The sequence below is a fragment of the Phascolarctos cinereus genome, unplaced genomic scaffold (assembly GCF_003287225.1).
Source record: "Phascolarctos cinereus isolate Bilbo 61053 unplaced genomic scaffold, phaCin_HiC Scaffold_4;HRSCAF=312, whole genome shotgun sequence".
NCBI lineage: Eukaryota > Metazoa > Chordata > Mammalia > Diprotodontia > Phascolarctidae > Phascolarctos > Phascolarctos cinereus.
Genome location: NW_027555847.1, coordinates 2,955,869 through 2,981,644, shown reverse-complemented (window position 1 = coordinate 2,981,644; position 25,776 = coordinate 2,955,869). Strand labels below are relative to the sequence as shown.

Below are 25,776 nucleotides of genomic sequence, written 5' to 3'. Positions count from 1 at the left end.
ACTCAGGCCTTCCTGACTCTATCCACCACACCTCCTTGTTAGGCCCCTCTAACATTCTGAAGAATTGTCGCTTTTTAAAAAACAAGCTCCATAGTGAGCACAGCCCTATCAGAGCTCTTCTTAAAGCTGATCATCTCTCAGAGAAGGATAGAGCTTTTCCATGATATGCCGACATTGTGGAAAGAAAGGAATTACACGAAGAACATGGTGTTAACAGCCACAGATGAATCCAGATATTTAAAAATCTCTCTGGGAGGTTTGGGCAGGTCTGTGGCTGCATCACATGGGTTTGTCAGCAAGGCAGCTGCGGGGGCCTTCCCCAGCTCCCTCCTCAGGACAGCCTTGCCTGCAGGGCATGAGGCTGACTCTGTGTTCCCCTAAGACAGGGGCACCAGACTAGAATGATACCACACCCCTGAATAGTGGCCGTCTAGGGGAAGTTACTTTTAGGATCAAGTTGCTTTCGTGGTCATGGCCCCTTGATGGGGAAGGGGTCCCTGCCCCGGCTGTGTCAAGGGCTTGGTACCCTCCCCCCCCAAATGCCAGTTATACAAAGACCGTCACCAATGGTCAATAAACCGACAGCAGACAGAAATGCAGATTCTCATATGCCACACGATACCCAGCTTGTCTGAGTTCTGCACCTGAGAGCAGATAGCTCAGCCTAGTGGAGAGCACGAGTCCCCAGTCCTATCCAAAGAGAAATTTTCTCCAAGTGTCTGGTAAAGTGTGCTGGAAATAGGGGCCTGTCGAGTCACCGGCTCTTCTACGTGTCAGCTTATTTCCAAAGGATTTTTCCCCCTCCAGTGGCATCTCCCTGAAGAAAACCTGGACCCCACATGTGCCCTTTATCAAAGCCAGAAGCCTGAAGGAGGTCTCTCCTCCCCCCAGCCCTGGCCATCTCCACCCTGCACAAAGCACAGAATGTTGAGTAATCCTCCTCATCAATGAGGAGAACCTTGGGCAAATGCCTTGGCTTGAACCCTAAATCGCATTTCAATAACAATTAGACACTGGAGTGGGTAGCTTTTTGACAGGATAAACTGATGTAAAGAAAAACTTTTGGGGCAAGCTGCTATATCTTTAATACCAGGTTTAGATTTGTTCAAAATGCATGGATTCTAGGGCAGCTAGGTAGTGCAGTGGCTAAAGTAGTGGGCCTGGGGTCAGGAAGACATGAGTTCGAATCCAGCCCTCAGACACCTAGCCTGAGCAAGTCACTTCCCTCTGTTTGCCTCAGTTTCCTCATCTTAAAAATGAGCTGCAGAAGGAAATGGCCACTCTAATCTTTCCCAAGAAAACACCAGTGGGGGCCATGAAGAATCAGATGTGACTGAAATGACTGAACGGTAATAGTATGGCGCCATCCTATTTGATTACGCTCAGACAGTCAGTTGGTTATTTTTTTCAGTTGTTTGATTTTGTTCTGACGTTTCTTTCTCCAGGACAGTGATTTCTGTTTGGTCTCTTCTAGCTCTCAGGGATTCTGTGTCCTGATTAAGAGGTGCCACGTGCCTTGTTGGCCGTCCCTCTGGGTCTTGCCTTCAGAGCTTTGACTCCCCTCTTTATCTCTTGTTTCCTTTCCTCTGGGTGTCCGTGGAGTGCTTTGGGCCACTTCTGGTATCACTGTGGAGTTAGGTTGGCAATAGCATGATGCTTCTCAGCGTTTTCTTTGATTTGCTCATCTTTCTGGCTTTGTTCCTGAATTGGAGATTTGTACCAGCAGGGGGAGGTGGCTCCCCTTGGAGAGTGCCAGGCTGGTCAGATCTCTTGGTCTCCCCTGGGCCCCTGAATCCCTGTACTCAGGGCCTTCTTTGGCCTTTCACATAGAGAGATAGGAACTCTCTCAGTCGGGGATTGCCTGCACTGAATAGTTACTGCCCATTGACCATCCCCTGGGACTTCTAAAGTCTCCACCCTGAGGATGCTGTGACCATCCTAGGTAGTTACCGGGGACATCTCTACTCTAGCCATCTTTGGCAAGCCAGTCAGCCTCGCTAAAACAGCAAGGCTCCTGGAAGGAGAGACAGGAGGCAGCAGGTGCTGGGCAGGTCAAACTGCCACCACTCTAATTGGATACTGGCTCCCTTGGACGCTGATGGAGACAGCCCAGGACCCTGAGCCCAGGAGCCTTCGGAAGAGAAATGCCTCCAGACCTGCTTCCACATCGAGGGGAAAAATCATTGTGGGAAAGCAATCAGCCTTCTTTATCACCATTGATGATTGCACACAGGCAAACAGACACAGGAATCCTAAGAGTGTCAGCATCCCCAGACCACTTGTCTTGCTTCCAGCCCAGCCCTCATGGCCGTAATCAGGGAAAGCAAATCCCATGAAGAGGGAGTCAGCCATCCTTACCAAGTGCCAACCAGGAGCCACCCAGAGGGCAGGCTGGCCAGCCTAACTGAAGCAGCCAGGCTCGAAGCAGCCTGGGCAAATGCAAGTCAGGTCAAAGCCACCCCCTCGATTCCCAGCTCACCCCAGACCCTGATGGAAATAGCCCAGGACCCTGAGCCCGCGAGCCTTGGGAAGAACCAGGCTTCCCGCCCAGCACCCCCGGGGAGATGCAGCCTGGGCCCTGCTCCTGCAGGGGCTGCAGGGAAAAGGAAGCCCTGGTCACCAAGATCCCAAGCCCTCTCTGGTCCAGGCTCCCCATCAGGCTCTGCTGTTACTCTGTCCTGCTCTGCAGCTGCCCCCTCAGGGCCCTGGGACCTTCCCTCTGACCTGCAGCTGGGCCCTTCCCTGGATGTTGTCTCCCCCATTAGAGGGAGGGGCCCCTGGAGAGCAGGGCCGGGCTCAAGAGCATTTGTGCTCCGGATGCTGAGCCCAGAGCTTTGCACAGAGTAAGAGCTTACTAAACAGTTCAAGCCCTCCCTCGTTCATTCATTCTGGACATGGGCCTTACAGCCTCTAGGTACCTCATCTTTAACTGCGCTGATGCTTGCTTTTCTGGGAGCTCCCTTTCCTCTCGCCCCTGGCTTTCTCACTTTGGGCGCGGATTTGGGGGGGAAGACACTGCTGTGGTTTTTCACTGGATGTCTTGCTTCTTACTCTGCCAGTTTTACCACGTGGGGGTTGGGGAGCTGGACTCCGCACCTCCTGCTCGGGCAGCCATTTTGGCCAGAAGTCTCCTTTGCTTGGCTTCTAAAACTCTTCCCCGCCCGCCCCAGTCTGTCTTTCCAGGCTCATTGGACATTAGTCCCCATCCGCGTTCTGCCTTCTAGCCAAGCCAGCCCTCTGCCCGGTGCATACCACACTGCATTTGCTGTCTGCATGTGCGCTGGTCATGCTCCCTGCCTGGAATGTGCTCCCTCCTTATCTCTGCCTCAGTCCCCCCCAAAGACTCCTCCCAAAGGCCTGCCAACCTGACCAGTTTGTCTGGGTGTTTGTATGCATTCGCTGTGTACTGGTGCTGTCTCCTGCACCCCAGGGGTAGGTCCTCCTTGTATCTTCAGGCCTGATAAATACTTGTGGATTGAGCGACTGAGGACTCTGGTCAGGAAGGACCTTAGGGGCAGGCTGACATACTGTGGTAGGGTTGATGAGAGGGCGCGGATAGGAGGTGGTCAGGTCAAGAAGGTGTACCTTACAGGGAGTGTCTACATCCATGAGGTCACGGGAAGTAGGGGGAATAATGATAATAATTGCCTTTTATGTAGCATTCAGTAGCTTGCAAAGCAAAATTTCTGCATCGTCTCATCGGACCCAGCGAAATATAATCACATCCTCTTCCCTTGAGTCCTTTAGTCAGCCCCACATCACTGCCATCGTCCACTGCCTTCCTGCCTGTCCATGTGCTGCTGACTGAGGATGGAGGAAAGTCACAAAACTGCTTCCTGGGTCCACTATGAATTTACGTTATGGAACCTCCCCTGGGCCCTCGCTGCTTCAAGGCAGTACTTTCACACCTCCCTGCTTGCTCACCAGAGCAGATTTTCCATTTCTTTTCACTCTTCCTCAGAGCTCCCACGGCTCCTCCTTCTACCTTCTCATGTAGCAGCCTTGATGTCTATGTCACTGAAGATCTTGAGGCCCTTCTCCAAGAGCTCCCACGTCTCCCTCCTCGTCCCACGTTCCCCAGGTGCTTTCCACCCATCTCACATAAAGAGGTGGCCCTTCTTGCCCAGGCAAACCCCTCTGCGTGTCCATCATCCCATTCCATCCTGTCTTCTCCAGAGATTGCCCCTCCATCATCCTCATCCTTTCACTATCATCAGTCTCCTGGCTACTTCCCGACTATCTAAGAATATGCCCGTGTCTCTCTTCCCCTTTAAAAAAAAAAACAAACCCACTCACTTAATCTACTCCAGCCAGCTGTCATATCTTGTCTCTCTTTTGTGCTTAAATGCCTTGAAAAAGCCATCTAAAATTGACCCCTCCTTCTCCTTTCTTTCTCTTAACTTTCTGCAGTCTGGCTTCTGATGCCATTCTTCAAGCTTCCTCCAAAGTCACCCTTGATCTCTTAGTTACCAAATCCAACAGGCTTTTCTCAGTCCTCATCCTTCTTGCCCGCTCTGCAGCCTTGGACAGTATTGATCACCCTCTTCTCTTTTGGTTTTCATGACGCCACTCTCTCCTGGTTCTCCTCCTGTTTGTCTGACGGCTCCTTCCCAGTCTCCTTTGCTGGATCTTGGTGACCTCCAAGGTTCTGTCCTGGGTCTTTTCTTCTCCCTCTGTCTCCTTTGGTGATTTCATCAGCTCCCCAGAATTCAACTACCGTCTCTATGCAGATAATTCTAAAATCTATCCTCTCTCCTACCCTCAAGGTTTGCATTGCCAAGTGTCTGTTGGACACCTCAAACTAGACATCCTAAACAATATATTCCAGACCAAAAGCATTCTTTCCCACTTCCCACCAACACACAACTTTTCCTAACTTCCTTATTGTTGTCAGAGGCACCACTGTCATGTCAGTCACGTAGCTCACCTTCCTCAACCCACTATATCCACTCCATTGCCAAATCCTATCCATTCTGCCTTCTTAGTGTCTCTCCAATATGCCCCCCCTCCCTCCTCTGACGCCACCGCTGCCCAGGTGCGAGCCCTCAACACCTCAGTTACTGTACTCACCTCCTGGTGGGTCTCCCTGCCTCCAGGCTCTTCCCACGCAGACCCTCCTCCGCTCAGCTGTCAGAGCGGCCTTCCTCGATGGCAGGTCCAATCATGTCGTCCTCCCTGTGATCTGTTCCAGTGGCTTTCTCTAGAAAGCCCTCTGTTGGACATTCAGAGCCCTTCATAAGCTGGCCCCACCCTACCTGCCCAGACTTCTTTTACCTTATTCCTGTCCATGTATTCTTTGGTCCCGTGACCCTGGCCTTGTGGCTGTTCCTTGAGCAAACCCCTCCATCTCCCCATTCCAGACCCTTTTCACTGCCTGGAATTCTCTCCCTCCTCATCCCCACTTCTGGCTTCCCTGATTTCCTTCAAGTCCTCACTAAGGCCCTCTGTCCTCTAGAAGGCGTTTGGCCATCTCCCTTCATAGCGAAGCCTTCCCTCTGAGGCCGTCTCCAGTGACGCTGTCCTATCTGTCCTCTGCGCTGTCTCCCCCGTGAGAGCAGGGACTGCCTTTTGCCTTCCTTTGTGCTTCCAGGGCTTGGCTCAGTGCCTGGCACACAGTAGGTATTTGCCGAGCCTTGACTTGTTGACTTCCCTTCTTTGTTATTGAGTTTTACTTCCATGTTGGAATTGTCTTCTGAGACTTCCTGCAACGGTGGCAGGTATCTGAGAGTCCAGGATTGGTTCCTGTTTAGAAGCAGGCATCTTCATTTCGAACCCTGTAGTAATCAGCGAGTTCATAACCATTTTTGTTCTCTCAATGTGGTTTCCATTAAACATCTTTCATTCTATTAAAAACATATTAATTTCTCATCTTGCCCTAATTCCCATTTATTTTACTCTACAAATTTGATTTTTAAAATGCTTTTCAGTAAATCCTTGATCATTTTTTTCAAGATTAAGAACTCTACAAAAGGAATGAAACTTCTGAAGTGTTTTGGTGGTCAGTGACACTCATCTATTGAGAAATTCATCTAGCTAAGACGCACAAAAATGATTTCATTTCCAGCTACGCAATATTTGAAGTCCTGAGGACTGTTCATCCTGAAAGAGCAAATTAGTCGATAATACGTACTTTTAAATTCTAAAAAGCTTTTACCAAACTTAATCTTGTCAAGTGTTAGACATATCCGCATAGTAGGAAATACAAAATTATTAAAATATCACATCAACCCCGCTATACACTTTAGCCAAAATTCAGAATTGAAAGCTTGTTTACCTGGAAAACTAATCTAAGTGGAGTCTGGTTGGTGTCATTTAGGCTCCAGTTGAAAGTGAAACAAAATCAGACGGCTCTCTTAAAAACAGAGAATGACAGTAGGAAATGTTGAAACATGTTAAATAACTTCTTAGTAAGGTCTGAAATAGCTCCGTCCCTTGGGGATAAAAGCTGTTCTGTGCTTCGTGCAGAAAATCAGCCAATAAACTTACTAAGGAAAATAAAGTTACCAAGGAAAATTTTTAAAAAAAGAAAAGAAAAACAACCCAGAGGAAAAATGGAAAGCATGTGGTCCTTAGGCTGAACAGGCACAGCTGGAAAGGGGAAAAAAAAAACAGGGAGGAACAAGAAACCAACGATTTGAATGATTTAATTTGTGTTCCTTTTCTAAACCAGAAATTTCAAAGCGATTAGTGATTTGCATGATTTCACTGGAGTCCTATTAAACTATAGAAGTCATGAACTATTCAGGGGAAATATTTTTCTTCTGAAATCATTTTCATCATCGCCTCTGTTCAGCAGGGTTTGGAAAGGAAAACTCCCTGTGACATTTAGAGTTTAAAGTAGGAAATTTTGTGGCAGTGCAATCTTATGCACGGGTTCTTTACCTCATGCCTATGATATTGTTTTTAAAAATGTTTTGATAACCGTATTTCCCTATACCTGGCTTTCTTTGTAATCCTAAATACTTTATGCATTTAAAAGCACCGTTCTGAGAAGGGTCCCCAGGCTTCACCAGACTGACTGACTGCTGGAGAGGCCCAGACTCCAGACGCATTGAAAGTCCCAGGGGGTGGGCCATGGGGCAGTCTGGACACTCCCTCGGACTGGACCACGTAGCCTCTTTACACCTGGCTTTCCTCACATGTAAAAAACAAGAACATCAGAGAACAGCTGTGGGCCACAACAGTCAACGAATCCCCAGTGCTCCAATTATTTGCCTATGAGCTGAGAGAAAGGGCTGGATGCAAGAGACGGTAAAGGTAGAAATGGTGAGATTTGATGGCGGATTGGACTGCTCACTGAGCCGGAGGGAGAGTTCAGGACAATGTCAAGCTGATGAACCCGAGACCCTGGAAGGATGGGGGTTCCCTCAACAGAAACAGGGAAGTCTGGGGAAGGGGAAGGGTTAGGAGGGAAGATGACGAGCTCAGTTTTAGAGTCTCTGGGAAGTCCAACACGCGGTTTGTGGTGTGAGCCCGGCGCTCAGGACACAGTTGGGGCTGGACGTGTCGATCTGGGGGTGCCATCTTCATAGGGAGGCACGTGAGCCTCGGAAGCTGAGGAAGTCACCCCGTGAGATAGCAGAGAGAGAAGAAAGGAAGACCTGGCAGGGCGGAGGTGAGGCATCCAGAGGGTGTGAAGAGAGATCCGATGGGAAAGGGGGGAGTCCCACTGGGAGAAAGCACCTGCAGAGGAAAGAATGTCCCGGCGTGGAGGGGCAGCCCAGTGCCCAAAACGCAAACAGGGAGCAGAAGAAGCGTGTGCCTGGCGGGAGCTGTGACATTGGAGTCTGTCCGGCTCGAGGCAGCTGAGTCGTGGCCCTGGTCTGCCCCACTGACCAGCGGGCCCAGTGACGGCGCCCGCCCCGGCCCCTTCCTACCTGCCCTTTCTATGATTTCTCCTGAGATTCTTGACTTTTTGTTCCTCCGGATGAATCTGGGTTTCAGAGCTAGAAAGGACTCCTGGGATAGTTTGGCACGGTGCCGAGAAAGTCGATTAATTTAGGTGAGGCCACATTTATTCTGGTGGCTGGGCCCCTGTAACAGGCCGTATTCAGGCCTGTGTTCATTGACGTAAAGAGTGTCTTACAGTTCTGTGCCTGTGATGCTGTCTCTTGCAGGCTCCCAAGCATCCTACAAAGTCTCGCCAGTCACATAAACGGAATTTCTGTCTCTTCCGCCTAAGCTTTGTTGCTGATGCACAGAAACGCTGGTGATCGGTGTGGCTTTGTGTTCTGTCTCGCAGCCTCCCTGAAGTGGTTCATTGCTGTGATCCCTTTTCAGCCGACTCTCTGGGGTTCTCCAACTAAACCGCCATATTGTGTTTCCTCATTACCCCGCGTATTCCCTCCACTGTTTTCTTGTCTGTTTCCTGTAGCGAGCACACATTTCTAGAACTCAGTTAAATAGCAGCGGTGATAACAGACATCTTGGCATCGCCCTCGATTTTTTGGAAAGGCCTCTATTCTATCCCTATGAAACCGAGGCTAGCTCTTGGTTTTAAATATATGTTGTGGTGATTCAGTCGTGTCCAGTTCTTTGTGACCCCGTGGACCAAGCACAACAGTGCTCCCCCTGGGGTTTTCTTGGCAAAGATGCTGGAATGATTTGCCATTTCCTGCTCCAGTAGATTAAGGCAAAAAGGGTTAAGTGACTCACCCAGGTTTTACAGCTAGTAAATGTCTGAGGCTGGACTTGAACTTGGGTCGTCCTGACTCCAGGCCCAGCACTCCATGCACTATGGCATCACCTAGCCGCCTCTTTAGATATATATTACTTATCATATTAAGGAAAGAGACATTTATTCTCGTTTTCTGGTGGTTTAACAGGAATGGGTGGCACGCCCTCCTGGAGAGTGGGCAGTCGGCCTGCTCTCTGACCCCTGGCTCGGGCAGAGACAAAAGGTCACACACTCAGCAGAAGCCGCACTAGCCTTCCACCCGCTGGAGGCGATGGCCTCCCCCTCACTTTGCAAACTCTGGGTGCATTCTCTCAGGCCCTCTGGGCTGGTGGAGACATTCCCTAGGAGCTCCCCTCCTGCAGGTCCCCGGCTGGTAGACGGCTCTCCCTGGGGCTGCTCCCTTCACGGGAACAGGCAAGTCTCAGTGCCTGTTCCCGCTGGGCTGTTTTCAGTCTTTCACAGGCCTCGGTTCCCCCAGGCCACTTGCTTCCTTCTGCTCACAAAAGACCAGAGGAGCCCCAGCACAGGGCCAGCCCTAGTCTATGGCCCTGGAGGCTTCTCCTGGCCCTCTGGGCTGGTTCATTCCCTGGGTGCCTCTGCTTTGGCTGGGTCTAGGGAATGGCCTCAGCTCCTGTGGGTGCCCAGCCCAGGGCGCCGCTGCCACAGATGAGAAATGGAGGCCCGGAGGGGTTATCACTGGGAGTAAGTAGCCAGCTAGAATTCAAGGCCGGCTGCCCTGATTCCAGAGCTAGCGTTCTTTCATCCTAACCAAGTCTGTCCTCTCCAGGCCCTCGGATCCTGAAACCGATGTCTGTACGTAAGCTTATATAAGTAACATGAGTTTGTATACTGTCCTTTCATCGAGGAAGGACGACTCTGGTCTAAGCCAACGTGTGTTGGCACTCCTGAAGGTCTGACCATTGCAGAAGCTCTCAGAGACCACACTGTATAAGGAGAAGGGCTCAGCCAACCCGAGGTGGTGCCGGAAGAGAGCCATGGCAGCCGTTGCTGGCCCTGATGGTCAGAAAAGGAAGTGAAATTAAGAAAGTTTCAGGAACTGGCCCACCCAGCTGGTCAATGTCAGGCAGATTTTGAACCCAGGTCTTCCTGACTCTGCCCACTAGGTCAAACTGCTTGTTTTATTGATAATTTTGAGAGTTTTGTGGTCATCTCGGACAGGGAGACAATCAGAATTTGGGTGCCCTCCGTGGTAGACTTATCCTCTCACCCAGTGCTGAAGGCATAAGAACTGGCAAAAACCCAGTCAACATTTATTAAGTACCTAGGGTGTGCCGGGCCCTGTGCTAAGTGCTGGGGATGCCAAGAAAAGCAAAAGGTGTCCCTGCCCCTGAGGAGCTCCCAATCCAATGTGGGGGGTGGGGCGAGGAAGCCCTGCCTCAGAGGTTCAGAGTTGATGTCCTTTGGCAGACGAACTTCTGGAAGAGGAAATGATGAGGTGGGTGCCCTCCTTACATGGCGGAGGCTCTGGGAGGACTCACCTAGGTCTGGGCTGAGCACCGGAAGGCACTGGCCTCGGCCTCCAGGAAATGGAAGCTTCTTGTGGTCTTTGTAGAAGGAGGCGCTATTATCCTGGGCCTTGGGGGACAGGGAGGGTCTCACCAAGAGCAGAGGGTGTACCTGCGAGAGCCTGGTGGGGCCGGAGTGCCAGGGGACAGGGGGATGAGAAGAAAGTGGCCAGCACTCGAGGGGAAGGGTGAACACGCTTGCTGACATCATACCCCGGGGTGTCCAGTGGGCAGCTGAGAACAGTCCCGAATGTTGGGGGCAGGGAGATGGCCTCAGAGCCGGGAGTGGCCAGTTGGAGAGAGATCTGGGGCCAGGCCCTCCAGAGCCTTCCAACCCCAAGCCCTTCCCATCTGTCTGTCTCCTGAAATTGCCTTGCACTGCCCACCGTGGCCACCCTCGCTGCCCACCCTCGCTGCCCACCGCCCAGCAGGCCGCCCAGCCTGGGGGCTGGAGGAGCCAGTATTCCTGAGACAGCAGCCCCAGCTGCGGCCTCTCACCGAATTCTCTCCTGCACATTCTGTGAGTTGGCCTTTCATGCCTGCTCTGGGAGACGTGTGCACAGATAGGGGTTTTAGCATCAGCTTGGGCTCCTGCAATAATAGGGATTCTTTCCCTCTGATACACTGTCTGAGAAGGGGCCCCAAACCAGCGAGTGACCACACTCTTCAGAGGCATTCGCTGTGGCCAGTCCCTGAGCCAAGCACAGAGGGGGGGTGTCCCCCACCCCCGCCTGGAGGCTTACTAACAACTTCAGGCCTGGTCATGTTTGTGCCGAGCCTCACTCTTTGCCCACGACCAGTGGCTGATGTCGCCACGACCTGCCGTCCCATCAGAGTGATGGCCTCGCAGTGGTCAGGACTGTCTCGATATTCGTTCTGGCCTGGGACTTTGGGAGGTATCTCCACAGCGGCCCCACTTTGCTCTTAATGCTGCAGAAGGTGCGGGTTGTGTGGTCAGCACAGAGGTCATCAAACTGTTGCTGAGCCCCAGGGCTCAAAGGTTGCTACTGGGGCCCAAGGCCCTGAGCTAAATTTTAGGGGATTTTTTTCCTGGTTCTTTTTTTAAAAATTATACTCATTTTAACATTTGTTTTTAAAAATTGAATTCACAATTCTCTCTTTTCCTCAGATTCCCTTGATATTCTTGACCTTTTGTTCTTCCAGATGAATCTTGTTATTTTTTTCGAGCACAATAAAATCCTTTTTGGTAGTTTGATTGGAGTGGCACTGAATAAGTAAATTAATGTGGGTGGTGTTGTCATTTGTATTACAATGGTCCAGCCTGTCCACCAGCAGCTGATAATCCTCCAGTTATTTAGATCTGCCTTCATTAGAGTGAAAGGCATTTTGGAATCATGTTCATCTCATTCCTGGGTTTGTCTTGGCAGGGAGACTGCCAAGTGTTTTTTATTGTCTTCAGCCATTTTAAATGGAATCTCTTTCTTTCTCTTGCTGCTGACTCTGCTGGTTACATATAGAAGTGCTGATGGTTATGTGGGTTTACTTTATATCCTGTGACTTCGCTAGCATTGTTAATTATTTCGACTAGATTTTTAGTAGATTCTCCAGGATTCTCTAAGTTTACCATCACACCATCTGCAACGAGGGGTTTCCTCATTGCCTCTTCTAATTCCTTCCATTTCTTTTTCTTCTCTTGTTGCTGAAACTAACATTTCTAGTACACTATTGAATAACAGAGGCAATAATGGGGGCAGCTGGGTGGCGCAGTGGATCGAGCACCAGTCCTAGAGCCAGGAGGACCCGAGTTCAAATCCCACCTCAGACACCTAACACTCATTAGCTGTGTGACCCTGGGCAAGTCACTTAACCCCATTGCCTCACCAAAAACCCCCCAAAAACAAAAAGCAGTGGCAATAATGGGCATCCTTGTTTTGCCCTGATCTTGGTGGGAAGCTTCTAGCCGATCCCCATCACCCTTAATGCTTGCTGATGGTCTTCGATCGTAAGATCCATCATTCTCTGTGTTGTTGCTCAGTCATCTCAGTCACGTCCAACTGTCCATCTGACAGAGGATGAACTGAGTCAAAGAGGGTGAAGTGACTTGGGCAGGGTCACCCAGCTGGGAAGTGTCTGAGACCAGACTTGAACTCAGGTCTTCTGACTCTCTCTAATCACTTCAGCACCCACCTAGCTGCCCTGTTTTTTCCTGTGCCCTCTAGTGTTTTGACAAGGAATGGGTTCTGTATTTTGTCGAAGGCCTTTTCTGCATCTATTGAGATAATCATATGATTTCTATTGGTTTTGTTCCTGATATGGTTAATTAAGCGGATACTTTTCCTGATACTGAACCAGCCCTGCATTCCTGCTATAAATCCCACCTGGTCACAGTGTCTGATCCTTGTGGGATATTGCCGTAATCTCCTTGCTAGTGTTTTATTTAAAACTTCTGCATCAATATTCATTGGGGAAATTGGTCTGTCGTTGTTTTCCTGTTTTTATGTTTTTAAATAGTTTGTGTTATATTGGAATTCATCGTGCTTTAAATGTGTGGTGGAATCCTCCCCCCAAAATATACAGAGATATACGCATGTGTCCGTATATTTCACATATGTCCATTTCCATACACTTTAAATTTTCTTTTTTAGGCAGTTGGGGTTAAGTGACTTGCCCAGGGTCACACAGCTAGTAAATGTCAAGTGTCTGATCTGAGGCCAGATTTGAACCCAGGTCCTCCTGACTTCAGGACCGGTGCTCTCTCCACTGCGCCACCTAGCGTCCCCTTCCGTACACTTTATACACACGTGTTCACACCCTTGTCTTGGTCTCCCTCAGGGCTTGCCTTCATCTATCTGGAGGTGGCAGCTGCTGTAATGTTGTTGGTGAGGCCCATGTCAAGGGTGGCCCCTCGAGTGTACAGGTCATTCTCAACGATTTATCAGAGCTGGAAAAGTGGGCAAGCGGGAGAGGAGTCCTTGTCCCTGTCTACATCCCCCCTTCCCGTAGGAAATCGCCCTGGTGCCTTCTCTTTCAGATAACCGGCCCCTCTGCTGGCCGGGCCCCATTGGCAGGTCTCTCTGTCTCTGCTTCACGGTCATTCCTGCTTCCTCATAAAGCACATTGGGGACGGGATATTGAATCCAAAGGTAGTGATTCCATTGTTATGGACGGAGAAAGCAGCCAGTTGGAGAAATCTGGACATCCCGCTTCCATTTGTTGTCCTTCTGTCCTCACCCTTAGATTCTTTGAGGATGACCTGACTTAGTTGGACGCCTCACCAAGCTCTCGGTCACCCCTCTCCTTAGGAACTGTTTTGTGATCTTTCACCGTAAGTTTATATTCTAAGTCACTGCTGCCCTTGACTTCACTGTTTCTTTACTCGGGAAGAAGACTATGTTGATTGTCCCAGCTGGCCACCCCTCCTGTGCACTCTCTGCTCCAGCCAAGCTGTTCTCTGGGGAGGACAGTCCGTCTGCAGGCTTCACACGACCCATTCTCCAGAGCTGGAGTACACTCTGAAGCCTTTGCTTGTCTCAAGCCCAGCACCAACTTCCCCAGGAGCTTTTTCCCTGATCCCTTCGCCTGCCTCCTTCACCAAATTAGCTCAAATTTAATTGGTATATTTCCTTACATCTACGTCGATGTGGGTTGTTTTTCCTGCCAGAATATAAGCTACTTGAGTCCAGGAACTGTTTGATTTTTGTCTTTTTATTCCTAGTTCTGAGAGCCTAGTAGGTGCTTACTAACTGCTTATCTTGATTGTTTTTAAGTAATTTTTAAGAACATTCACATTTTAAAACCTTGAGTTCCTAATTCTCTCTCTCTCTCTCTCTCTCCTCTCTCTCTCTCTCTCTCTCTCTCTCCAGCCCCCCCCCCACTCACTGAGGAGGCCAGCAATATGGTATCAATGATAAACATATTTTCACATTAGATGTTGTAAGTAAAAATTAAAACCAAAAGGAAGAACCATCAGAAAGAGGAAGCAAAACTCAACAGAAGAGAAAAAAAAAGATAGCAATTCAACTTCCATATTTCTTTCTTTGGATGTGGACAGCATTTTCCATTACGAGGCCTCCGGAGATGTCTTAGATCCTTGTTTTGCTGAGAAGGATTAGGTTTATGAATATTAGTCATCGCACAATGTGGCTGTTATTGTGTACAATGTTCTCCTGGTTCCGCTCACTTCACTCAGCATCAGACCATACAAGTCTTCCCAGGTTTTTCTGAAGTCAGCCTGTTCATCATTTCTTATAGCACAATAGTATTCCATTACATTCATATACCACCACTTGCTCAGCCATTCCCCAGTGAATGGGCATCCTCTCAATTTCAATTCTTTGCCACCACAAAAAGAGCCGTATCTATAAATATTCTCGTACAAATATGTCCTTTTCCCTTTCCTTTGATTGCTTTGGAGTACAAACCTAGTAGTGGTATAGCTCGGTCACAGGGTATCTACAGTTTTATAGTTCTTTGGACATAGTTCCAAATTGGTACACAGAATAATTGGACCAGTTCACAACTCCACCAACAGTGCATTAGTGTACCTATTTTCCCCTCCTCTTCTCCATCATTTGTCATTTCTGATAGGTATGAGGTAATACCCCAGAATTGTCTTAATTTGTATTTCTCTAATCAATAGTGATTTATCAGTGAGTGGGGGAGGTGTTGGAAGGAGAGAGAGAATTTGGAATTCAAAAGAATTTTAAATGACAAAAGTTAATAAATAAAAATCTCATTTCTTTTTTTCTATTAAGTTTTAAATTATTATCAGAGAAACTTGCTGCAAAGATTTTCTCTAATTTTAACTGTATTGGTTTTCTCTGGGCAAAACCTTTTTAATTTTATGTAATCAATACTATCCATTTTATGCTTGGTGTTATCCTCTAGTCCCTTTTTGGTCATGTAATTCTGTCCCTACATCTAAATGCTGCACTCCTCCTTTCTGCTCAAAGGAGTTTATGATTTGATCTTCTGTAACTAAATCACTTTCCCATCTGGAGCTGCTCTTGGTGTGTGGTTTGAGGGGCTGGTCTAAACCTCCTTTCTGCCAGACTGCTGTCCAGTGCTCCTTGTCACGTAGTGCATCACACACTCTTCCCTTTCCCTTACCCTGGCAGTTGGGTTTATCAAACATTGGGCTTTTCCTTTGTTTCTGAATAGTGTATAAATTTTCTGCTCATGCGATCAAACTCCTTTTTTAAAATGCACAAAATCATTTTGCTGATTATAGCTTTGTAATAGAGTGTGAGAGCTGGTCCTGAGGGACACTTTTCCCACTATTTCCCTTGAGATTCTTGATGTAAAGGCAGTGGTCACCTTGCTTGGCCTGGAGTCAGAAAGACTTTACTTCAGACACTTACTGGCTGTGTGATTCTCAGCTAACTTCTGCCTTTCTTGTTTCCTCATCTGTAAAATGGGGGTAATTCTAGCACCTCCCTCCCAGGGCTTTTGTGAGGATTAAATGGGATCATATTTGTAAAACCTTCACAAACCTTAAAGCGCTATGTAGATTCTAATGATTACTATCATCGTTATTATTAATACTGAGTTTTTGTTCTTCCAGATGAACTTTGCTATTATTTTTTCTAGATCTATAAAGTAATCTTTTAGTGGTTTGATTACTATGTCATTAAGCAAATTAATTTGGATAGTGTTGTCATTTTTATTATGTTGGCTCAGCCTACCTATGACCTATTAATGTTTTCTCCAATTATTTAAGACTGTCTTTATTTCTTTAGGGAGTATTTTGTAGTTTATGTTTCTTGTGTGCCTACTTGGAGATCGACTCCCAAGTATTTTATACAGATTGCAGTTATTTTTAATGGATTTCTCTTTTTGGCTCTTCTGCTGGATTTTGTTGGTAACATACAGAAATGCTGATGATTTATGGGGATTTATTTGACATCTTGAAACTTTACTGAAGTGATTGTTATAATGAATTTTAGATGACTCTATTCTCTAAGTAAATCATCATATCTTCAACAAAGTTTAGTATTGATATTAATCCATTATCCACAGTGCCTTGGATGTAATGTGGTTTTCTCTTGATCTTTTTAACCAAGTTGCTGTTACTTTCTCTGAGACCATGCTTAGCATTCCTGCCCTTTTTTAACTCAACTGAAGCATACTAGTTTTCCCTCTAGCCCTTTAGTTTAATTCTGTGTGAATCTTCACATTTTAGGTGTGGAGTAGAAACAGTTCGTTGCTGGATTCTGCCTTCGAAGCTCCTGGTTATTCTTTTCCATCTTATTGGAGAGTTCATCCCATTCATGTCCATAGTTAGGATCTTTAATCTGTGTGTTTGCCTCATAAATACACGATGCCTTCTGAATTTATGCTTTTGTACTTTTCCTCTCTTTGTTTCCTGCCTTGCTCTTTTCAAAGAAGAGGGTGTATCATGATACTAGTGATCTATGCTTGACACAGCCTTCTTCAGCTTCCCTGTCTCTCCTCACCCAGATACCAGTCAGGGGTTCTCACCCTTTCTTTCCCTTATGATCTACCCTAGGAGGTTTAAGTTTGCTTTGCTTGTAATTAATCCCTCCCTGATTCTACCCTTTCCTCTTTTATCCTCCCCTTCCCTTCTCCCTGCTGTTTTCCTGTTGAGTTCCATGTGTTTTTATATCCAACCCTGTGTGTGTGTGTGTGTTGTGTGTGTGTGTGTGTGTGTCCTACCCTCCTTTGACCAATTCAGATGAAAGTGAGGTTCAAGTGATATCTGCGCCCCACACCTATCTTACCTTGTTTGCATAGGCTTATGTGTGTGTACTCAGATTAGGAGATAGTGATTTTTCTTCCCTTCCCCTTCTTTCTTCTTTAGTGTATTCCTTTTCCTCTACTTTTTCTTCTTTTAAGACCATCAAAATAAGGGGGCGGCTGAGTGACACAGTGAATAGAGCTCCAGCCTTGGAGTCAGGAGGACCTGAGTTCAAATCTAGCCTCAGACACTGGACACTTACTAGCTGTGTGATCCTGGGCAAGTCACTTAACAAAAAAAGAAAGGAAGAAAGAAGAAACAGAAAGAAGAAAGAAAGAAAGAAAGAAAGACAGAAAGAAAGAAAGAAAGAAAGAAAGAAAGAAAGAAAGAAAGAAAGAAAGAAAGAAAGAAAGAAAGAAAGAAAGAAAGAAAAGAAGACCATCAGAATATAACAAAACCACTAACATGCCCTTTTCCTCTCATGCCTGATTCCTCTAGAATCACTGAGGACATTAAGGTTGTGAGGGGACATTTCTTTCTATTAGAATGTAGACATCCATCCTCATAGTGTCTTCCAATTGCTCACGTGTATCAGCCCTTTTGAGTTTCTCTTAATTGTTGTGTTTGCATTTCAAAGTTTCTATGATCTTTTCATGGAAAATGCTTGGGAATCCTCTGTTTCATTAAAGGACTGTTTTCCCCCCTCTAGGAGTGAAGTCAGTTGTGCCAACTTGGTTATTCTTGGTGGTAAGCCTTTGTCTTTTCCATTTTGGAGTTTTAGATTCCAAACTCTCCTTTTCTTTACGATGGTAGCAACCCAGCCTTGTGTGATCTTGATTATAGTTTCTCTGTACTTCAGTCAATCAATCAGTAAGTATTTATTTAGTCCCTACTATGTGCCAGGCACTGTGCTAGGCATAAATCCAAAGAACAAAATAATCCTTACTTGCAATTAACTTACTGTGGCCCTGTCTTCTGAGTGGTGAGTCCTTATCATGGACCACCATTTTTTGAGGTGCCCAGGCCACACTCATTTCACTCAAGAACATGCTCTTCACTCTCTGGAGATGATAGTTAAACCCCTGGGAGCTAATGAAATTACTAAGAAAGTGAAAGTAGAGAAGAGAAGATGGCCCAAGGCGGAACTTTGGAGAGTGCCTGCAGTGGGAAGGTATGATGTAGATGATGAACCATCAAAGGAGACTGATAAGGAGACAGAAAAACCCAGAGTCTAGAGAATCCAGGAGGTTGGGGTGCCCAGCAATGGCCAGTGCGGCAGATGGACTGAGAAGGATTGGGCCTGAGAAGAGACCATGTGATGTGTCAGTGAGGAGGTCATGGGCAGCTTTAGAGAGAACAGTGTGAGTGGAGTGATGAGGCTGAGAACCCACCTGCAAAGGGCTGAGGAGTAAGTGAGGAGAAGCAGGCGGAGACAGCTTCTTCAAGGAGTTTGGTGAGTTGAGGAAGAAAAGTAGAGGAGCAGAGCTTGAGGGGATGAGAGGGTCTGCCGACCTCACCCTCTGTTTCTGAATGCTTACAGCATTCTTCTCAAATGTGGAGCTCTGGCTTCTGGCCATGACCTTCTTGGGAGTTTCTATTATGGGCTTTCTTTTAGAAGGTCACGGACTGATCCTTTCAAGTTCATCTCCCGTCTGGTTCTAATAGGGCTGTTGTTGTTTTTGTGATTCCTTTAAATATGATGTCCAAGTATTTGTTCTCCTCTGAGAATAGGGACTACCCTATCATGGCTTCCAGGGAAACTAATGATTCTTATGTTTTTTCCTCCTTGACCTGTTTGTTGTTTATATCAAGTGCCTATATTTTCTTCTGTTTTTCAATCTTTTGGTTTTATTTTAATGTTTCTTGTTGTCTTATGGAGTCATTAGCTTCTGTGTGGTCCACCCTGATTTCCAAGGAGTCTGTTATTAGGGAAAGATTTTGTACCTTTTGGGTTGAGCTGCCATTTCTCCTTACAGTCTTTCTCTAGGGTTCTTTTCCAGTTCTTTCCTCAAGAGATCTTGTTTGGGGCAGCTAGGTGGCACAGTGGATAGAGCTCTGGCCTTGGAGTCAGGGGGACCTGAGTTCAAATCCAGCCTTAGACACTTGACACTTACTAGCTGTGTGACCCTGGGCAAGTCACTTAACCTTAACTGCTTCAACAAAGGAGAGAGAGAGAGAGAGAGAGAGAGGAGAGAGAGAGAGAGAGAGAGAGAGAGAGAGAGAGAGAGATCTTGTTTCATTTATAATAATATGATTTTTTTTAAACTCTTGCTTCAGTTCTTCTAGAAATTCTTGTTGATTCTGTTGCCGTGTTTGATCTTTCTTTGATGCTTTGATTGTAGATGTTGTGACATTATTCTCTTCTTCTGAGTTTGTGCCTTGGGCATCCCTGGCTTCCTCACAGCTCTTCCACATGGTCATCTCTTTTGTTTACTCATTCTTCCAGCCTGAATTCCTGAATTGGGACTTTGTGTTAAGCCCACACTTCTGGTGAGAATGTCAGGACTTTGTTTGGTCCTGATTTATATTCTTGGGGATTCTGCTGATGCATTCTGTGTCTACTGAAGGCTTTGTTCTTCAAGAATCTTGGGGGCAGCACAGGCTGGGGACCTTCAAACTTCTGGGGTATTCTTTACCGCCCAATTCAGAACAAGGGGTGATCATTGCCTTGCTGGCCTTGCAGATTTGATTGGAGACCCAGCCCCTTCCAGTCGCCTAGAAGACTCTGCTGTCCAGAGTGACTGGACTAGGGCTGACCCCTCAAACCCAGTCCAGGATCAGAGCCAGGGAGTTGCTGCTCAGGCCCAGGGTACTCTCGATCCACAACCATACCTTGCCCTAGTTCCCTCCCGACTTCAGGGACATAGAGACATGGCTGACATCTGTTTCCTGGTCCTGCCCATTGCAAGGTACACAGCCTCCCATGCCCCTGCCAGGAGCCAGCCCTGCTCCGTCCTCATCCTAGCACACAGCGCCACGGGCCTCTGCCCTGTCCCCACGCCAGGAGCCTCTGCGTGGGCCTTGCTGGCTGGACGTCCCCTTCCCTCTGTGCCCACAGGGCTGTCTCCTTGTGCCGACCTGGACTGGAAAAATGACTCACTCTGCTTAGTCTGGGACACTTCTTTGATCTTTGCTGGAGGAGTAGTTGGAGAAAGATGAGCTGTACTCCCGTCCCTGTCCCCCATGCTGCCGCCACCACTGCTCTCCCAGAGCCATATTTCCCAACATTTCTTCTTCACCCTTTCCACATCCTCCATTGCTCTGAAGTCACCAAGCAGGGAAGTGCATCTTGATTGAATTCAGAGGCTCAAATCCACCTCCTCCTATAACTTCTCTGATTTCTCATCCTCTAAAAGACGTTGGTGCATGAGCTTTGATTCTCTTCACAGAGAGCTCGGCGCAGGCACTGCCACACAAGATGCTAGGCACGGGCACTGCCACACAAGATGCTAGGCATGGGCACTGCCACCAAGAGCTCGGCACAGGCACTGCCACACAAGATACTAGGCATGGGCACTGCCACACGAGGAGCTCGGCACGAGCACTGCCACACGAGGAGCTCGGCACGGGCACTTCCATGGCCATGCTTCTGCTCATTCTGGTATCTGTGACCAAAGTCCCTTCCCCTCTCCATCTGGTCACCCTAAATACACCTCTGCCCAGACTTTAACCCTCACCCTAAATTCCCAAAGCTGGATGAAACCCCCTCTGTCCCACCAGTCCTGACTTTGTTGTGCCCTCATCAAATATACTCTGCCTGTAGCATCTTGTGCTGTGGGATGTGGGTGTGTCCCTGAGGGCAGGGACCCATGTCTGTGTGTCTGTCTGTGTGTGTCCCTGAGGGCAGGGACCCGTGTGTGTGTGTATGTGTGTGTGTATGTCCATGTGTCTGTGTGTGTGTCTGTGTGTGTGTGTCCATCTTTCTATGTGTGCCCCTGAGGTCAGTGCCATGGGGATGTGGACAGGTCCTGTGTGTGTGTGTGTGTGTGTGTGTGTGTGTGTGTGTGTGTGTGTGTGTGTGTGTGTGTGTGTGTATGTCTCCATGTGTCTGTGTATGTCCCTGAGGTCAGTGCCGTGGGATGTGGACGGGTCCCTGGGAGTAGGGGCCCCCTCTCACTTTCCTTTTTCCATTCTCCTTGCCTCTCGTCTGGAGCTCTGCATACAGAGTAATGGTGTTTTGAGTTGTGTTGAGTTGAGCTCCCTGGTTGGGCTTGCTAAGCCTGCGCACCACGTCTTGTTTCTCTCTGATGTTTCTTTCATATCCTGACATACTTTCCTAACCATCTCGCTTCTTCGCGGAAGAAGAAAAGCCAAGCTTAGTCTGTCAAGCGCAGGCACTCCGGGAGCCTTTTCAGGAAGGCTCCACGTTCCAGTTCTCGTTGTTGCCCAGAATGTTTTTGAGACTCAGCATAAAGAGGGAGAAGGACAAGGACTGGGGGCCCGGAAGGCCCAAAGTCTGCATTTTGTTAGAGCCAACCAGATACTCTCAAAAACGCTGTGGTTTACTAGCTGATAAATGCAGGAAATGCCTTTGCGATTCCCTCACTCGGAAACGTCCTTTGTTCTGTTTGTAAATAGCAGCTTCAGCACCAGCAGAGCCAAGGCAGCCTCTGGGGTGGGGGGCCTCTTTCTAGGGTTTCTCCTCCTGCAGGCCCTAGAACTGGGATTTCTGTCACCACATCGCATGGCCCCTCAGCAAGAGCGAGGGGAACCCAGTTTTCCCTTGGCCTCCATTCAGTGGAGCTCCACAGACATTCATTCAGCTCTCCCTCCGTGCCAGACTCCATGCTGGGCACTGGGGATACAAAGGCAGGAAGGAAAGATGGAGCCCCTGCCCTAGTGGAGCTCGGCTCCTCTGGAGGAGAGAGCGTGTGGAGAGACCTAAGCCCGGCTGCCGAGGGAGAGGGGAGCCCCTGGGGGAGCGAGGGAGCGCTCTCGGAACACCCCAGAAGGGACTGAAAGCGAGAAGGCTCACCTGGACGCGCAGCCAAGGAGGCCTTCATTCAGTGGGCCGAGTCTGGAAGGAAGGGAACAGGAGGGCGTGCCTTCCGGTCTGGGTATGGCCGTGAATGGAGGGGTGCTTTTCCAAAAAGCAAAATCCCAGTTCTTGGCCCCCGACATTTCCCCACTGAAGTAGTGTCATTTGGACCAGTGATGGCATTCGTTTCCCCTTCTACCCCGTGGCCCGAGCTATGGGGGACCCTTGCCCTGGTAGGAACCCAGTAGGAGCGGGCAGTAATAGGGTTTGGACTGTGCCGGATGAGATTGTGTGTGCCCAGGGCACATGTTGGCCTTCCCCAGGCATGCACTTTCTGTCTGATTAATGACCCGAGTCCCCTGAGTCCCCTGTCATGATTAATGAAGAAGCCTTTTGTGACTCACAAATGTTTATTTTGTGTGGTAGTAGCGGAGCTCTTGGGATGCATCACTGTCCTTGGGAGACTCACTCTGAACCATTGCCAGGGTTGTCGAATTGAGGCAATAAATTGTAAGTTGGATAAATCACATCCACTAAAACATTGCTGTGGAGAAGTCTGCAAAATATGATGATGCAAAACCTTCCGTATATGTATATCTCCTCAACTAATGATTACATTCCCAGATCTATAATTCAGGTTTAGCATCATAATAGGCATACGTATTCCCACTTATTTGGGCATTTGTTTAATTTTCCCCCAGTATTTTTAGATTTTTGCTCTGTGTCCATTACTGAGCTGTGCTCTGCTCTGTGGGGGACTGAAAGGAGTGTAAGACATTCCTGCCCACGTGGGGCTTATACCGTGACTAGGGAGGAAAGACATCCATCCATACATACAGAGCCAACCAGCCTTTACTAAGTATCTACTATGTGCTGGGGACTAGGCCAAGCACTCTACATGCATATTTCATGTGTGTGTTTGTATGTGTGTATGTGAAAGAGGGAAGGAGGGAGGAGGACGAGAGAGGAGATAAAAGTGAGAGAAAGAGAGAGAAGGGAGAGAGAGAGAAAAAAGAAGAGGGGGGGAGATCAGACGGTGTCTAAAGATCAGTCTCAGCCTCCTGGGCCTCAGTTTCCTCATCTGGGGCATGAGAAGGCTGGACTAAAGGCCACTGAGGGCCCCCCCAGCTCTCAGGCTAGAGGTGTGGAGATAAATAACCAAGCAAAAAAAAAAAAGCTGCTGCCCTCAAGGAGATTACATTTTGATGGGGGAAGATGGTGCCCGATGAGGGTGGGATGGTGAAGATGCCGCCAGCCCAGGCCCAACTTCGGGAGATGTGGCCAGCTTGGCGGAGGAATGTTGGGGGGGGGAAGCAGAAGTAGAAACAATGTAACAATGTTTCAGTGTGGTAAGACACAGCATAGGAGGGATTCAGAGAAACATGGAAACATTTGTATGCAGCAAACAAGCAACACTCTTATCTTTATTTTCAGTAGCTATTCACAGCCAGGGGTCACCACAGTGCACAGAGCTTTGGGCCTGGAAACGGGAAGACCTGGATTCTAATCCTGTCTTACACACTAGCTGGGTGGCCCTGCGCCAGTCATTTAACCACAACCTGCCTCAGTCTCTTCATCTGTCAAATGGGGGTAATAATAGCACCTACCTCCCAGGGTTGTAAGAATCAAATGAGACAATTGTAAAGTGCTTGGCATGGTGTGGGTACATAGTAGGTACTTCATGAATGTGTATTTCCTTCCGTCCTGTGGCACTGTAAATAAAAAGATCGTGAAAAGGCCAGGGGCGGGATAGGGCGGGGATGAGGGGGCCTTCTAGGCACAGTCTCAGCATCTCCTGAGGACCGCCCACCCTGATTGCAGGCAGCAGCTGCTTCAAGCAGCCAAGGTCTGTGTCTGTTCCCTGCATCGCCTGCCTTGGATGTTATCTCTCGGGCTGCTGCCTTCGGCAGTACAGATCAGGGATTCTTTACTGGCATCCGTGGATCGCCAGGTAATCCAGGGGCTGATTTTCTGGGGCGGTGGGGGAGCACACACTCACACATACATGCGTGTGTGAATGCATGTGCCTATGTGTGTATGTGTATACGCGTGTGTGTGTGTGTGTGTCTTCATTTCCTTTTAGCTGGTTCTTGTGCATTTCAAGGCCTGCTTCTGATAAGTGTCCAGACCAGGCCGCTGCCCCAAGGGTCCCATGCCTCCTCCCATCTCATCTGGACTGATCCTGACTCGCCTTGGAGGACAGCAGGCCTAGTGAATTGAGGCCTTCTTCCAGACTCTGCTCATGCTCCGCGGGCATCTGGGAGAGATCTCGCGGTGTCAGGGAAGGAGCGCTGGACTCGGGGTAGGAAAGACCTGAGTCTTAAGGCTGAATTGTCCATCAGCGAGTCAGCTAGCTTCTCAGAGCCTCATCTTGTTCCTGTCTAAAATGGGTTAGTAATCCTTGGGAAGCGGCATCCCATAGGCCGGGGTTTGGGGCCCACCATAGACGCCTGCTCCCTGGGCCTCGGTCCCTTGGTTATAAATGAAGGCATCAAACTGGAGAGCCTTTGAGGCAGGGCCTTTCTAGTTCTAAAGATATGATCATGTGATCTCACAAGGCTCTAGTAAAGATCAAGTGAAATAACGAATAGAACAGGCTTCACAAACCCTGAAGTCCTCTGGGTATGTCAGCAAAGGGGAAGGGGAGGGAGAGGAGGAGGAAGAAGGAAAGAGAAGGAGGAGGGGGAGGGAGGGGGGGAGGAAAGAGGGAGGAGGGGGAGAGAGGAGGAAGAGAGGGAAGGGGGGAGGGAGAGGAGGAGGAAGGATAGAAGAGAAAGAAGACAGGGAGGAGGGGGAGGGAAAGGATAGGGAAGGAGGAAGGGGAGAGAGAGGAGGAAAGATAGAGGAGGAGGAAGAGAGGGAAGGGGGAGGGAGAAGAGGAGGAAAGATTGGGGAGGGGAGGAAAGAGAGTCGGTGGGGGAGAAGGGGGAGGAGGAAGAAGGATAGAGAAGGCGGGAAGGAGGAGAAAGGGAAAGGGAGGGGGGAAGTAGAAAAGGAAGGGAGAAAGAGATTAGAAAAAGGAGGGGAGAAGGGGGAAGAAGGGAGAGAAGAGGCAGGCAATGGGGAAAGGAAAGGGACCAAGAGGAGGGGGAGGGAGAGGAGGAGGAGGGGAAGCAGAGGCCATGAGGGGGTGGGGGGGGGCTGTGCTGCTGTTTTCTTATATCTACCATCCATCCATCTCTCCATGGCCCTTCGGGGCCACCTGCACCTTTCAGTTCCTGCTAGACTGTAAGGTTCCCAGTTGTTAACCACAGAGCACCTGGATCCTCCAGGGACAGGGTGGGTTCATTTAGGGTGAGGGTCAGTGCCAGTTCTTTATTATGTCCGTCACTTTAAAACCTTGTATAGAAGAGATATTTGCAGGTCGGGTGTTCATGACTTAGGGCTGCCTGTAATATTTCTGAATCTACAACATAATGAAAACAGCATTCTCGACTGTGGGATGGTTTAATATTGTAGAAAATAATGGAAAACACATGGGGAGCATGAGATGTCTAGGCCCAGGGAACAGAAAAATACATCTATTCATAGCTTATTAAAAACACATCAAACCCTTAGGGGAAGAAACAAGAATGATGCTGAAGATAAAATGTTTTTGAAAGGAAAAAATAGCATCATACAGTTGCAGTCATCAGGGAACGGCACCTGAGTCAGCCGGGTCGGTGCCCAGGTCTCAGGGCTCTCCCTGCTCCCACAGACCTGCTGGCAGCTGCAGACCTGGACCCATGCTGAGAGGGCCCACTGCGGAGTCACGCTGTCTGATCCCCAGCGGGCTCTTTTCACCTTCCTTCCCAGGGGTGACTTCTCTCCACGCTCCCGGGGCCCATCGCTGCCTCCAGCGCACTCTGAGCAGAGGCTGCTCAAAAGCATTAGGACCTGCCCTGTTCGGTCCCATCCTCTCCTCCATGGGGATAAGAGAGGAGATGTGGTCCCAGGG

General features: G+C 48.6%; 2 protein-coding genes across 5 annotated transcripts in view; one reads left to right on the top strand and one right to left on the bottom strand.

Annotated features, from left to right (window-relative positions):
* The window catches only part of ECM2 (extracellular matrix protein 2), a 37,821-nt gene extending 31,266 nt beyond the window's left edge, over positions 1–6,555 (bottom strand). Inside the window, exons 1-2 of one of the 4 annotated variants that reach the window (XM_078152008.1) lie at positions 6,275–6,555; positions 5,071–5,774 (exon numbers count right to left, since the gene is read on the bottom strand). The gene's annotated coding sequence lies outside the window, so the exon portion shown is untranslated. The remainder of the gene's footprint in view (positions 1–5,070; positions 5,775–6,274) is intronic. The other 3 variants (XM_020964357.2, XM_020964359.2, XM_020964360.2) reach the window with 3 other exon arrangements.
* Positions 1–25,776, top strand: part of CENPP (centromere protein P) — a 191,630-nt gene that overhangs the window by 145,036 nt on the left and 20,818 nt on the right. The gene's annotated exons all lie outside the window — the stretch shown is intronic.